Here is a 14,283-nt window from a genome sequence, read left to right as displayed (position 1 = left end):
GGCCCGCCCGCGCGGCGCCCGGGCCCCCGCAGCCCGCGCTAATGAGCTCCTGCAAGAGTGGTTACTGTGGCACGGCTGCCCACGGGACTTCGGGGCATCGGGCGGAGTTTTCAGTGCTTCTTTTAAGTTCGCTCACTTCAAAGTTTTCCATTTGAAGCTGTTGAGAAAGCCTGGTAGACACAAGAGAAGAAAGAACAGCAAGATGTTTTGAAATAATGTTAAAACCCCCAAACACCCTGAAAAAGAATGCTTCAAGCAAAGAAATAAGGGAAGGGGCGGGGGGGAGCGGTAATTAAAAAAAATAAATAAATAACTCCAGCAATTGAAAACGAAGAAGGCGTTAAGGGCTGCCTCCCCTCCTCCACCTCATTCCTGACCGGATACATTCTATCTAAACTGAGAGAGACTTGGAAGGGGGGGAAAGGTGGAAGCCTGGGGCTTACCAGGAATTGAGGTAAACCCAGTTGAGGGGAATTGAGAGGGAAACCCACCAAGGGGAACTGCGTTGGCTTCTAAGAGTAAACCACATATTTCCTCTTTGGTAGTTTTGTAGATTGGCAAGTCAGTGTGAAAATTATCCATCCCCCAACTAGGCTTCCTTGTTACGCACTTCCCCAGCGTCACTGGGGACACGGTTTGTACTTTGCTTCATCACAGACTGGAAACCACAGCCCAGAGACTTTAGGTACTTGACCCAACTTAACACAGCCTGGAGTGCAAAGGCCTGGATTCAAACACACCGCTGTGTTTTTCAACACGCCTTTCTGTCTGCAGGTAAATAATTAAGGAGATAAGTCAATGAACACATGAAATAAAGACAAAGGAAAAAAGCTGACCGAGGTAGGATTCCAATCCAGTGCTCTAAAGAGGCTGGCACCTCAATGCAGACACCCAGTGTATACATGCATTCCTATTTCCCAGAGGCGGTGACTGAGACACTGAGAGTTTCTGCCCCTGCCCAGGCTCATTTACCTAGGAAACAAGGACCGAAGCTGTAGACCCAGGTCCATCTAACTCAGGTTCATTCTTTTTAAGACTGCACAATATTGCCTCCCGGAACTCATAGCAGAAGTGCAAGTTTAAATCTGACTCATTCAGAAGGTTTTCAGATCCATCGTAAAGTTTCCCTGTGCAGGGCATCTGCTAGGTGTTGGGGATGCAGAGAAAAACAATATAGTTCTCAGCACCTACTTTCAACGAGGACATCATATCTACCATATCCCCGTGGCAATTGACGATGTTAAAAAAAAAAAAAAAGGCATTCCAACACTAGCCCCCACAGTTCTTCAATGCAAGTCTTTCCTTCAAACAGACTCCCATCTTAGACTCACCTCTCTCTACCTCCACCCATTCCTTCTATGTTGCCTGTTACACTGAAAACTTTGAAGTAAAACAAAAGTATTAGTAACTTTTGGCAGGACCCAAAAGAGGGGCAGTTACATATCCAAGATGATTGAATAAACTTCCTATCCAGTACGAAGAGTGTTTTACAACATCCTTCATGGTTCTTAAAAACCTACAGAAGCAAGAACTTGAGTACCTCTGGGGGCCACCTCCTTCCAGAGGCACGCAGTTCCAAGTCCCAAGGATTTCTTCTTAGGCGAAACTGGAAATTCCACCCACAATTCTAGTCTGTCCGTTGAAATATACACATTCAGTCTGATCTCTCTTTTCCTGGCTTTTTTTTTTTTTTTTTAAGTTGCATCCCTCCCTTAGCCCCACCTTAATCTTTTCTTCTCTGAATTCAATATCTCTGACACACTAGATCCTTCCTTGGAGAATATGATGTCTCAAGTATGTCAACATCCCCAATCACTCTCTTCAATAAGATCTAGACCTTGTCTACATCCATCTTAAGGTAAAGATGCCAGAGAGAGGCAAAACTTTGGTCCCACCAGAGCGTTATAGCTAAACTTCTATTTGGGCATTCTACTTTTACGAATGCTGTCTGAGTTGCGTTAGCTTTCCTCCACCTTGGGAAGGGAGGATTTGGTGCCAGCAGCAATATTGTTAGTTCATCTGCATCTCTGTTGGGGACAGGAGGAGCAGGTAATTAATTGTTTCTCTTCTGCACTAGGCAGCCGGCTTTCTTCGGAAAAGTTGAGCATCCCTCATCCAGCAGTGGTTTCTGCAATTAGAGCTATCCACAGCCAGGAGTTTGATTAATAGCTGGGAGGTTTCTCCTTTGCTGACAAATGAGAAAAAGAGAAATCAGATAGGGAGAAGCTGAATGCATTTGCTTAGCACAGGGTCTGGCTAATGTTCTTTCCAAAGAAAGAGCTGCAGTAATTTCCTAGGGACTGGCAGGGAGGGAAAAATATCCCTTAAAAGTTTGCAAAGTAATGGATCCAACCAAAAAAACAGATGTGCCTGTTCCTTGGGAGCAGAGCGGAAAGGGCTATAATCTGAGGTCTCTGTTGCTGGAGAGGGTTGCTACGCCCAGAGCACAGATGGGGAGATAAGGCCCAGAGAACAGGACCTGGTTTTCCCAAGGTCACACAACCTGCCAAGAGCATCGAAGCCAGTTGTTGTTGAACTTTACATTCCCCACCATCAGAGAGCCACTTCCTTCCAGCTGGAAGAGAGGGATTAGATGGTTGTGCCCAGCTATCACAATGAAAGAAGCTAAAGCCCCGAATCCAGGACCGGAGACCCCCCAGCTCAGCGCTCGCGCGCGCTCTCGCTCGCGCTCTCTCTATCTCTCTCTCTGTCTTTCCCATATCACAGCTGCTTGTGGCACAAGGTGTACTTAGCAGCCTAGAATAAGATCTGTAAGAGAGACATATGCCACTTTATAAATTCCACTCACTGTTCCTAGTTTTTCCTTCCAGGATTGTCCTGAATAATTAAAGTCTCCCGCTTCTTTGCAGATCAGGAGACAGTGACCCTGTTATCCTCCTCTCCCTACTGAGTACCTGGGGTTCCTGGAACCTCAAAGGTCCTGGAAGGGATGCAGTTGGGGCAGGTAAGAATAACTGGCCAACGAAGGAAGTCTATGGGCTTATGGGACTTGGGGCAAAGCTGTCAGCATCAACACAGGCCAGCAAAGGAAGCAGAGGTGGGAAAGGTCAATGGAGGTTGCCCCAAATGCTACAGGCTCTTCCTGGGGCTCAGCCAGAGCCTGGAGACAGTAAATGTGTATAAATCATTATATGTCTAGGCAGAAAGCTAACCAGACATTAGAACCATCAGGAGATATCAGGGGGCGGGGAGGCTGGGGTGTGTAAGACCATTCCCGGTGAATTCTTGTGGATTTTGGATCATTGCAATGAGATGGCTCTTAAAAGTTCCCAGGCCCTGTTCTTAGAGGTGTGCTTCTGTTGGATTTGCATTTTTCCCCCCCCCCCCGCCCGCCGTGGTGGGAGGAGATCAGAAGAAGAATACTATTTTATGACCTGTGAAAAAGTATTCAAAATTCAGATTTCAGTGTCCACAAATGAAATTATATGAGAACACACCTGTCCCTTTATTTACATTCTGTCAGTAACTGCTTTTGAGCTGCAAAGCAGACTTCCATAGGCGGAGCCAAGGTAGTAGGGCCCACAAGCCTGAAGTACTTACTGTTTGGCCCTCTGCAGAGAAAGTTTCCTGGATTAAATCCTTCTAGTTTCTTGCTGGCTGTCTCTTCTAGGCTCCGTGCTGTCCTGGCCCCCTGGCTCTCTAGGCTGTGCACAAGGGAGTTCTGTGAGCTCTAGATACACACTATAACCCATAGGTAGGGTGCCCGCGTCCTCTGACACACGCATGGTGATAATTCTTCATGTAAATGTGGACTGATAGACAATAGTCTCCAATTCCCCACAGAGAGTTGAAAAAACTCTTTTCCCTGGAGTGCGCCGCCCCCCTTCTCTGTGCAAACGCACGTGCTCTTTGCAAAGCCCTAACAATTCAAGTCATAATGGAAGGGAATCTCACCCATTTTATTGCCATAGTTACCAAGATTGCAAGTTTAGATGCTGTATTAGCAGTAAGTGCACGGTAATAATAGAAGTCAGGGAGGAGGGGACGAAAAGGATTCTGGCTCCTGTTTCTCCCTACAGCATCCTTCAGGGCAAATATACCAGAGACAGTTTGCATTAAATTGCAAAGTTGGCGGTTTTCTTAAAAAAAAAAAAAAAATCCAAATAATTGCTTTAAAATCTCCTGTCTTCTCCTGACTGGTTAACCCTCACGCAGTTCGCCTCATCCTGAAACAATGAAAAGGAGGTTAAAAGAAATATAAGTGGCCAGGGTTACCATGGAAACCAAAGTGGAAGGCAAGTGAAAGTCAATTTAAGGTTTAAATGCATATGAAGCAGATGTATATGTGTGGACATATTTGCATATAGATATCTATCTCCCCTCCTCTCTGCTCTCCATAATGTGCTCTTCCTTCTGGGCCCACCTCAGGACCCTTCACCTCCAGGGAGATTGTCCTGACAATTTCAAGCCCCAGTAATCTCTCTCTTCCGGTACTTCAGTTGAACTGCAGTCTGGACGCAGGAATCAACCTTTTAATGCACACTGCCCTGTTAAGGAATCACAAGACCCTTCAAGGTCACTGAATACTCCGCGCTGTCTTATCTCTGTGCCTTTGCCCTTGCCGTTCACACCACCTGGAATGTCCTTGCTCACTCCTTCCACTTGACTAGCATTTATTACCCTCCTTGTCTCAGGGTGAACAGCAATATCTGGGCAGTTCTTTCCTCCATCCCTCAGTGTCTCTGTGCTGGGTAAGGGCCCCTCTTCAATGCTCGTGTAGCCCCTACCACAGTTCTGATTACACGGAGTGTGAGTGCTGCTTGCAAGATGGTTGCCCCACCCCTTACCCTCCAGATCAGGAAACACTTCAAGACAGAGACTGTGTCTTACTTTGTGGACCCTCATTACTCACTAGAAATATATATATTGAATGAATGAATGAATGAATGAATGAATGAATACTAGAATAAATAATTTACATTGCACAACTTAGGTCAAGACATGCATTTCCATATGCCAAGAACAGTTGCTGATAATGATTATCGTTGCTAATTGTTACTGTTCTCTTTAAACACACAACGCACAACTTTCCCCTTTTGAATCTAAGAGGAATCGGGGATATTTGAGGAAGGTGCAGAAAGGTAAGCTGGAGAGAGTGGAGATGGGTAAAATCTTAGCTTGTGAAAAATGGTTAAAGGACCCTGGCCACTGTGGCACAGATAAGAAGCTCGAAGCTGTGTTCCACTGATTTCATTTCTCAGAAAGTTCTGGGACTGAACATATCCTCTAAGACTCCAGAAAGTAGACACAGGGACAGCAAAGGAGAGTCATAGAACGCAGTTTGTGTTTCATATGAAAAGACTTACAGAGCTTTAAAACTGTTCAGTATTAGAAAAGGCTATCCTGTGAGGTAGTGAGTCCTCAACCACAGGGAGTATTCAAGTGCACATGGAATCATCATATCCTTCAGGACACTAGGGAATGAAAAGCAACGATAATCATGAAAAGTATGAAATGCAAATTACAAAGAGAAAACTAGATGTGGGGGTGATGGAGGCTGTGGTGGCAAGGAATGACAAGAAATATGCAGGACTGAGTGGAAGAAATTAAAAATGTGGCTCACAGACTAAGCGTGAAGAACTGTTTATGTTTACATTTTTTCTGTAGGAATGGGGAGCGTGGGAAAGGTTTGATGTGGAAAGTTACATGATCATTGATATGCTTTTTGAAGATCATTCAAGATTGGCTGTGACCCAGAGGGATGGAGGGGATAAGCTCTGAGTATTTAATATTATGCAACCGCTCCAATAGCCCGGGTGATACAGGCCCCGATTAAGGCAGGGGCAGCAAGGATGATGAAGAGCAGGAATGCTGGGGACATAAATCAAAGCAGAAGAGACAGGCCGCATCACCCAGTCCCTCTAAGTTGGTTCCACTCACTGTCAGCCACCCCTGTGTTTGTCCTCCTGGAAAACAAGCCAGTCTTACTTGTTTGCAAGAGCAGCCTCGGACTGTCTGCTCTGCTTCGAAGGTTGCAGTCACCTTGAACGGATTCCCCATGCAGCTCGGTGAGAAGCAGAGCCTTCCCTCTGCTGCTCTGTCAGCTCCACTTTGCATCAAAACTGCTTTGTATGTCACCAAGTTATTAAAGTTGTGGATTGCAGTGCTGTGTCAGGCGATGTTGTTCTGAAACTGGGTCAGCGAGGGCTGTCTCTCCAGCAAGACGTGGGCTCCTGGTGTCCCCGCATGCCAGCCCTGGCTGCAGTGACTTCCTGGCTGCCTCTCCCCAGCCGGCTTTGAGAGGAGGACATTGTAACCCCGTGGATTGGCCTTTCTTTTCAGAACCTCCAGTGGCAAATAATGCCTGACACGAAGATTGAAAGGGGTTTCTCTGTTCTCCTGGTCATTGTTTTTGCTCACAAGGATGGCAAGGTCTTGTTTTTTTCAAGTCTCTTTTGAATCATTCCTTTTCATGGATAGACCAGCTATACGAAGTGAAAAATAAGTTGTTTCAAAACCCTGAGCATGCAGGTTTCCCCTCTGCTCCAGGAGGCCCAGAGACTGAGGGGGAACAGACGCACACAAACGAATGGAAACGTGGCTAGGGAGCACGGGGGCATTTCAGAGAGGGACCCAGAACTCCACTGAAGAAGGAGTTGTCGCACAGCAAGGGAGACACAGAGATGTGGATTTGAGACCAGAAGGAGGAAGGAGAATTCCTAGTGGCCCTCCTCCAAGACAGGCAGCTACTTCAGTTTTTTTCCAATTTGATCCCATACATCTTTGTTGAACGTACTCTGTACCAGCTGTAGGATAAACAAAACAGACAAAAACAAAGGTTCCTGTTCCTGTAGATCTTCTATTCTAGTAGAGGGACAAAGACCATAAGTGATGAATGTGTGGTAGATAATTAAATAACATAAGTTATATGCAGCTGATTCTTTTTTTAAATATTTTTTAAGTTAATTTTTTGAGAGAGAGGTGGGGAAAGAGCAGGAGAGGGGTGATAGAGAGGGAGAGCAAGAATCCCAAGCAGACTCTGCACTGTCAGTGCAGAACCTGATGTGGGGCTTGAATCCGCAAACCATGAGATCACCACCTGAGCCGAAATCAAGAGTTGGACCCTTAACTGACTGAGCCACCCAGGCACCCCTATATGGAGTTGATTCTTGCACAACACAGATTTGAACTGCATGGAACCACTTACATGCAGATTTTTTTTTTTTTTTTTGATAAATACAGCACAGTACTATAAATGTATTTTCTCTTACAATTTTCTTGATAACCTTTTCTCTAGCTTACTTTATTATAAGAATACGGTGTAGAATACATATAACCTACAAAACATGTGTTAGTTGACTGTATGTTATCAGTAAGGCTTCCTGTCAACAATAGACTGTTCGTAGTTAAGTTTTGAGGGAGTCGACCGTGCAGGGTGTTGGTGCCCCTAACCCCTGTGTTGTTTCCAGGCTCAATTGCAGTATGTTAGAAGATGATAAACTATGAGGAAAAAATATATGTGTATATATACAGACAGAGGCAGAGAGAGAGAACAAAGGAAGAGAAATGACAGAGAATAGGGTTCAAGTTTTATAAAGGGTGGTTACCATAAGCCTCATTGAGAAGGTGATATTTAAACAAAGAATCAAAGAAGTTAATAGAATTAATCAAATGGCTTATCTAGGGGAAGTGTGTTCCATGCAAAGGGTAGAACCATTTCTAAGGGCCTAACTCAGTGTGGCTGGCAGATCCAGGATGCAGCAGGGAAGACAGTGGGGTAGGAATCCTGGGGAAGACAGGAGTAACAGTAGGAAAGTCAGAGCGGAATGGAGGGCAAGATCAGAGAGTCTTACAGATCCATGTAAGGACTTCATCTTTCACCAAGAGTGATAGGGGAAGGCATTCCCAAGATCATGAGCTGTCAGCAAAAGGTAGAAGAACATCACTGAGAGAGAACATTCTACAGTAGTTCTCAACTGGGGATGATTTTACCCCTGAGGGAGCAGTTGGCAATGTCTGGGGACATTTGTGGTTGTTACAACTGAGGCAAGTATGCTATTAGCATCTAGTGGATAGAGGTCAGGGATGCTTTTAAATTTCCTACAACGCACAGGACAGCCCTCCTCAGAGAACCATTATCCACTACAAATAAATGTCAGTAGCCAAAGCTGAAAAACCCTACTCTAGAAGGAAGTCTAGCTTCAGATGGCTGGCAGTCTACATGTTCTTTGAATAAAATGTACCAGCACTTGGGGCTCCTGGGTGGCTCAGTGGGTTAAGCGTCTGACTTCGACTCGGGTCACTATCTCACGTGAATTGAAGTCCTGTGTCAGGCTCTGTGCTGACAGCTCAGAGCCTGGAGCCTGCCTCAGATTCTGCATCTCCCTCTCTTCCGGACCCTCCCCTACTCATGCTCTGTCTCTCTCTGTCTCAAAAATAAATAAACATTAAAAACAAAAAAATGCACCAACATTTTTAAGAGAACCTAGCAAGGCCAACATATGCATTAAACACAGTAGGAATAGTTCCTAGGGTCCATGACAATTTTTTAGGGCTACTAAAACTTTTACTGTTTTTATATCAAAAGAAAGAATATATACTTCATCCTGAGTTATAGTCATCTTTATACCAATGCAGTCGTAAAATATACTTTTTATTTATTTAGTTAGTTAGTTATTTTTAATAAATAAAAAAGGAAGGGACCCATGAAGGCATATGTGCCTAGGGCACCAGAAGTCATGCTGGCCTCCCCTGATTTTAGACTTGGGACAACTGTGCCTTCTTGAGTCTTCCACCCCCTAGCTGTGTTCCTAGGCCTAAAGAATTCAGTCCTGTCCTCTGATACTTCCTGTCGAGGTGTGTAAAGTTATAAACACAACTTACTACCAAGTTCAGGCAGACGACAGACATTTTGTTGGAATCAAGAAGAACACGATCAGAGCTAGAAGGATCTTTAGAGCTCCTCTGGTCTGGCCACCTCATTTTCCAAGATATGGAAATCAAGGCCCAGGCAGGGGAGGTGAACAGACCACATCACACACCTAATTTGTACCAGAGTCAGAACTTGGGGGATTAAGGTTCACTTTACCAGCTTTCATTTGGTTTATACCAGTTTCCTCAGAATGAAGTTGATGTTACCTGATGGGAAAACAAAACAAACAAACAAACAAAAAGCAATGCTGAATGTCATGCTTTGTTATTTCTTATCACTTCTCAGTTTTCAAAGCTCTGTAATATACTAGTTTGTTTGATCTTCCAACAACTCTATGAGAAGGGGTTGGAGAGAAGACAACTCATACCTTGCCTGTTTCTGAGATGCACAAACTGAGATTTGGGGAGTCCTCGTGATTTCTCCTGCATTACAGAGCTAATAAGGGGTGGAGTACAGACTTGAATTCCAAGCCATTGACATTTCTTTCAGGACTACCTTCCAAGCCATCACCTTTTATTAGTCTTGATAGGTCACATGGTGCCTACATCAGACTCTGTGTTTAATAAATGCTTGTTAAGTGACTAGTTGAACTGTCCTGTTCCATAGATTAAATCATGCTCCCAGAAAAACAACAAATCATGTGGTCAGTGCCTGACACATAGTCATATGATGTTGGCCTTATTCATGGAAGTGTCAGCAAAGAATGGGGGATTGGGAGGCATAATTTTAGTTCACGTTTGTTTTTTTAAAAATCCCAGCATGCCTTAGTTTTTTTTCCCCTGGGCCATTTTCATAAGTATAAGAAAATAAGTACAACTTTAAAGAAATAAAAATGATAAGATGTCAAAACTCCAAATTGTCTAGGAACTACTAATTGAGAGAGCCAAATAAATCATATTACTCTAGTGATTTGCTTGTCTTCTTGCCTGATATTACTCTCATCCTCTGGGCTGGGGCCATTTAACCCTATACCCATGCTCCAACCTACTCCACACTTAGGAACAAGTCAGTGCCTGGCCTATAGAGATTGGAAAGGTTCTAGATCAGCAGCTCAGGGCCTCAGCACCAAATCAGTCAGCCAAGTCTGTTGGGCCAAGTCTAACCTAGTTCTACACACTGGGACCAGAATGCCTGGATGGCCTGGGTCTATTCCCCAGCCATATGGCCTAATTATAGAAATGGGGAAACTGGGTCTTTGTCTTCTTCATTCTCGCATTCATCACAAACTTAGAATGAACACCTACCATTTGTCTGCATGTGTTCTTACAATTATTAACAAATGTACGTCTAGCACCTACTCTTTGCTAGGCATTGTGTCTGGTGCTGAGAAACAGAATAAAAGACTCAGCCTAGCTCTCTGAAAAGTCCTAGTCTAGAACAATGTGTAGGATGTATCCCTGTAAGTAAACCGTAAGCTGCAAAGTAATGTGATTGGACATGCAAACCAAGCAGGGACAAAGCGCTCTGAGGACAGACAGTGGGGAATGACTGGTTCTGTTTACAGCACAATGGGGTGGTTAGATAAGGCTTTGCAAAAAAGTGCAAAAAAAAGAAAATGTCACAAGAGGACACTTCAGGGATGATGTTAGTTAAAGGACATTCCAGGTCAAGGGAACAGCAAGAGCAAAGCCAGGCACGTATGAGGGGCCATGTCACTTCTGAGAGACGTAGAGATATCCCAATGATGATAAACCCCAGTGCTGAGTGTTTCTGATGGCCCAGGCAATGGGTTGAGTATTTTGCACAGAGGATTTTATCGAGTCTTCCTTCATTTCTGAGATTTACCTGTTTCATAGATGTCATACCTTGCACTTACAAAAAGGTGCTTGCCATCACGAGGAAGTGGTAACCTAAGCAGTGCATAGCCATTGCGATGGACCAGTAAGTAGCGGGGCAGTGTGATCTGTCCATCTACAAAATCCTGTTCTTAGACCTATGCTGTGCTGCTTTCCCATTTTACTGATGAAGAGAGGGAGGCCTGGGGAGATGGATTCCTTTGCTGAGGATTACACAGCTGTGGTAAGCTGAATCTGAAAGTAGGCCTGGGTCCATGTGCTTTCCACTACCTAAACTGTCATTCTGTGCAGGGATTTATTAAAGAGATTTCAGTGTAGAGACAGAAACAATACCAACCCCCCTCTCAAGTTAGTGACAAGAATCCAGCTACTCAGCCTGAAAAGGACTGTTACCTTTATGATGCAAAATAGATAATATCAATGCAAATTGGCCCTGTGTCCTTTGCATCTTGAAAGGGAAGACTACCCAGCTAGAGTAGTTTCAGGGAAAAAGGAAAAGGAAAGACAGATAATGGGCTGATGGAAGAGAGATTTGGAAGTCCTTTGGGAAGGAAAAGGAAAACTAAAGACAATGGATTTCACATGGAAGCATTTGGGAGTTGGGGGCAGACAGGAGCAAGGAATATACAAGATGCAAGAAATAAAGAGGACAGTGAAGGCTGCTCTTGTCTAGAGAAGCAAACAGAACACACATCAGTAAAGACGGCTTTGTCTGAAATCCACAGAGGAGTAATGGGAAGGGGAATTGTGAGAAATTAATGGAGGAAGAAGCAAAGAGTGGAGACTAGGAGTCCCGCTGGTGAAGAAGCACACATCCCAGTAGAAGGAGAAAAGCATGGCTGAGGAAGTTACAGCCTGAGAGAAAAAGGAGTCACACAAAAAGGAAAAAGCTAAGAGGCTTAGAAAGGAAGTCTTGGAGGAGGTAAATAAAATCACACAAACAGAGAGAAAGCACAACTCAGAGTGGGAGACATACACTACAAAGAGAAAACAGAGCTTGTGGGCTCTGAGTGAAGAACAAGTAGAGATCATTTGAGCAAGAAGGCAATGTGGATTCAGAAAATGTAAATGATTCATGAAAGGAGAGAGGGTCCATAGCTAACAGTTATTGATCATCTGTAATGTACCCAGTGTTTTACATACGGTCTATCACTTAGTTCTCCTGTTGTCAGCACGTTTAGTCATATATTCCAGATCCCGCAGCGATCATGTGTCTTGACTAAGGTCACTCTTTCAGTCCTACTAGAGCTAGGACAGAATTGAGGGTGTGCCTACGTCGAGACAGTGCTTTCCCCATATTTCAACCTGTCTCCACAAGGTCTGATGGCTTATACACTGGTCACTAGAGAAGAGCAATGGAAGATTGGAAATTCTGTTTAACATACTCTTTGATGCCGGAATACCACCAATGGTGGGGCACCTGGTAGCTCTGTTGGTTCAATGTCCTGCTCTTGATTTCAGCTCAGATCTTGGTCTTAAATCATGAGATTAGAGCCTGGGGTTGGGCTCCCTGCTGGGCATGGAGCCTGCTGGGGATTCTCTCTCTCTCACCCTCTGCCCCTTCCCCACTCGTGGTCTCTCTTTGTCTCTCTCTCTCTCTCTTTCTCTTTCTCTCTCTTAAAAAAAAAAAAATACAACTAATGGTAATATTATGTCAAGTGTTTTGCATAGCCCTTGGAATGCAGACATCACTCTGTAAATGTTGGTTCCCATGATTTTATTTAGTCAGAAATCAGACCTGGAAAATTGATGTGATTTTTGTGTGAGCAAGAATAGATACTTTAAAGGCTAAAGGGAGAAAATGCTGCAATTTCTGATAATTTGGCTACTGAGAGCTGGTCATAAGCATCTCTTCCTAATTGCATGTTTGGTGCCATCGTGTTGGAATCGTGAAATTAGCCATGGTGGAAATATTTACACCACAGAAACCAGCCAACAGTCAAGGCTTTCTGCTTCCCTCCCCTGCCCTGGAGAGCTGGTTGTTAAACATTCACCAGCACACCAATAAATATTCCCCATGTGGGTGGGAAGCTGCATGATCTCAGTTATATAATAGGAAAGGACAAACATAATGTTTTTTAATGAGTTTGCCTTTCCCTAAAACACACACACACACACACACACACACACACACACACACAAATATATTTGTAGAAGCAAAATGAATTTTTTGAAACAGTAAAACAGATTTATTTGGAAGAAGATTTCAACTGTCTAAAGGAAGAGGAAGGCATTGGGAAATGGAGAAGTATGACCTATGAAGCTACATGTTTAAAATTGGAATTGAACAACAGATCCTCAGACACATATGTTAAAATTCTGAAGTGTAATAGTGATATTTATGAGGGTAGCTTCTGGAGTAAATGCCTCAGGATTTAAATTCTGGCTTTGCCACTTACTAGCTGTGGAATCTTAGGCCAGTTAATGAACTTCTCTGTTGCAATTTCATCGGTAAAATGAGGATAATCACAATGCTCCTCTGAGGGAGTCCATGAAGCAATGCAAGTCAAGCTATTTACATAGTGCCTGGGACACAGAAATCACTCACTAAATGCTGGCTCTAGGACTGTACTAAACCACAAACTGGGCCAGGTAAATAGGTACAATGTATGTGTAAGCAAGAATAGCTGTGGTAAGAGAGGAAACAGTGCTCCTTCTTTCGATCATTCTAGGGTCATAGCTAAATTAATCTTTCAAATGCTAGAATATTTGACCATAACATCAAGGAGATGCTTAAACTCCTCTTAGAGCTGGAGAGGAATGAAAATGCGTTAAGAAGTTCTTAGTTTCTTTCCTATGGCATCTAGTGGATGGTTTCTGTCACTACTCAAATCTGCTTATTATCAGAGTCATCAGGTAGCTTTAAATATATATATACTTCCTATTTCTAACACAGAAAAGTCTTGTTCAAGTCCTTAGGAGTTGAGGTCATGAATCTTTCTCTTTTCTAAAGCACCCTCTCCCTAGGAGATTTTGGTGATCAGCCACGTTTGGTGACCACTGAACTATATGTCATCTCTGTGTCTATAAACCAAAACTAAGGTGTTTTTTTATCTCCAGCGGCCAGCCTAGCTCCACCCGGGATGTTTCTCTTACACCAGCCCCTGCACCAGCATTTCAGGCCACTGACAATCAAGGTGAGAACTGTTGGGGAAGTCACAGCTTGCAGGGAAGATCATTCCAATTCTGGTTAGGTCTGGTTCCCATGAGAATGATGGCTTGTGCTGAATCCACATCTGTCTGCCTTCCCTTTGAAGTCCATTTGTCACGGTAGCTGTATCTCTCAGGGTCAAATAGAGCCTGTGTAAAATATTAAGTCATCACACAGCCTGGCATCTTGGGAGGGCCTAGAAGATACCCATGGGAGACTTTAGGCCAGAAATCCTACTGGGGTTCAGTGTAGTGACAAACTCTGGGAGCTATTCAGGTCGGAGAAGGCTTGCCCCAAGAAAGAGAGTTTTAGCTGGACCTTGAAGGATAGAAAGGTTTTGAGGAGATGGAAATTGAGGTTGGGAACTAGGGAACCTCCAATTTGTAGGAAGGGATGATGAGGGACCATAAGGCAAGCTGAGGGCCAAACACGACCTAGCACAC

Source organism: Herpailurus yagouaroundi, unplaced genomic scaffold (assembly GCF_014898765.1).
Source record: "Herpailurus yagouaroundi ecotype Mexico unplaced genomic scaffold, PumYag 160, whole genome shotgun sequence".
NCBI classification, from domain to species: domain Eukaryota; kingdom Metazoa; phylum Chordata; class Mammalia; order Carnivora; family Felidae; genus Herpailurus; species Herpailurus yagouaroundi.
The sequence above is the reverse complement of the archived record's forward strand: the minus strand, read 5'-3'. Positions refer to the sequence as shown.